Source organism: Echinops telfairi, unplaced genomic scaffold (assembly GCF_000313985.2).
Source record: "Echinops telfairi isolate 266 unplaced genomic scaffold, ASM31398v2 ScPeMD7_1;HRSCAF=3_0, whole genome shotgun sequence".
NCBI classification, from domain to species: Eukaryota; Metazoa; Chordata; class Mammalia; order Afrosoricida; family Tenrecidae; genus Echinops; species Echinops telfairi.
The window spans coordinates 38872062-38873894 of record NW_022103896.1 but is presented as its reverse complement, the minus strand read 5'-3'; the positions used below and the strand labels follow the sequence as shown (position 1 = coordinate 38873894).

At 39.9% G+C, this 1833-nt stretch overlaps 1 non-coding gene across 1 annotated transcript; it reads right to left on the bottom strand.

Moving 5' to 3' along the window:
- Positions 1–1406: 1406 nt before the first annotated feature.
- LOC115868988 lies at positions 1407–1541 on the bottom strand. Its single transcript, XR_004045918.1, has one exon. It is a non-coding gene; the product is annotated as a small nucleolar RNA SNORA2/SNORA34 family (small nucleolar RNA).
- Between the last annotated feature and the right edge of the window lie 292 nt (positions 1542–1833).

Below are 1833 nucleotides of genomic sequence, written 5' to 3'. Positions count from 1 at the left end.
CAGAGAACATCTGCACATGTGTTGGATTTGCCGTGCTGTTTCACTTTGTTGTATGACTTTCGGATAACGCACTCCAAATTTAATAGTAAACATATGGTCTCATTTAGTTTCAAAGCCAAATTGTATTTAGGTATCTATGGGTGCATTGTGTAAATAAATTATTTTTCATTCGTTTATAATTTTGTTGTGCACTTAATCTTTACATACAGTGAAGGTTAAAATTGCTTCCACAAACCACATTTTAATCAAAACCTCAAAATTATCTGGGTTATGTTTCTTGGGCTCTCTAAAAGTGATTAACTATACCCCTTGAAAACTACTGGTCTGTCACTGACTAAATTCTGTAGTGATACATGCCATACTAGTTCAGACTTCTTGTCAGTGTACATACATCATCCTGAGTTCTGTTTTTCTTTTTGTAGTTTGGAGTGATCTGACATACCTTCTGTATATAAAACATGACTCAAAATTCCTGGAGGAGACTGGAGCCCTGGTGGCGTAGTGGTTATGAATTGGGCTGCTAACAGCAGGGTCAGCAGTTTGAAATCACCAGCTGCTCCTTGGAAAGAAAGGCCTAGCTTTCTACTTCCCTAAAGAGTTGCAACACTCTTAGAAAACAAAAATTCCTCGGGGAGGGAAGAGAAACTGTAAGGGTCTTTCTCTGTAATCAACGCCAAGTAAGGTGGATGAAACAAACCATTAGATACAGTTGTCCATGTACTGTCATTCAGGTCACAGATCTTGTATTCAGGATATAAAAAGAATGAGGATTGGTTTACAATTAATTATTGGATAAATGTTTACATTTTTTGCTTAGATCCTAGGGAATTGGAATTGATAGTCACACCTGGACACCATCAAGCAGCCCTGGTGGTGTAGTGCTTACTCGTTGGGCTGCTAACTTCAAGTTCAGCTGTTGGATCCCAACCATTGCTCTGAGGAAGAAAATGTATGCTTTCTACTGCTGGAAAGATTTATAGCCTTGGAAACTCAGAGGCAGCTCTCTGTCTTACAGCATTGCTATGAGGCAGTGAGTGAAGCCATTTGGGAGAAAGATGATGGGCTTGTGAAGATTAACAGCTTTGAAAACTGTGGTTCTCTATAGTTAGGGTCATTATGAGTCAACTGATTTGATTTCATTGCCAAAGGGGACAAAGTATGAAATTCTACACAAAGTAACAGTCCTCTGAGAGAAGCTATCCTCAGGTCGGAATTGAAATAGAAGGGCAAGTCAAAAACATTGCTACGGAATCATAGAAAACTTTATTATGCAAAATAAAACAAAGCTATTTCTCAACATGTCCTCTATCTAGGTCCATATACTTTTTTTTATGGATTGTAATAAGCATTGTAAGAGCTCTCAATAAAATGATTTAAAAAATAAACAAAAGGGCATTAATTCTATAGACTGCTTCTTCCAACTGAACTGGCCACTCCCCTCTGGGGTACTGAATAGCGAACAGACCAAAGGAAGACATGGCTCTTGGCTCCTGTTTGAAACCAAAAGCTACTGCAAACCATTGGTCTTGATTCAGGGCCTGTAGGTCCATATACTCCCCCCACCCCCACCCCCATACTTCTAAAGGCAGTGTTCTAGCCCTTCTCCCAAAATTGGATTTAGGTCACATCAGAGCAATATTGGCATCATCCAGAGACACAAATCATGTCCCTTTGAAATGTTCTTTTGAGTTTGGGGAACGAGTCTGAAGTGATAAGATCAGGGCTGTAGGCTGGGTGGGGTAAGGCTGTCCAACAAAATTCTAGGACAGCCCTTACCACCTGTAAGAAGGAGCAAGGGCATCGTCCTGATAGAAAAAAAAAACTCTGCTGCAA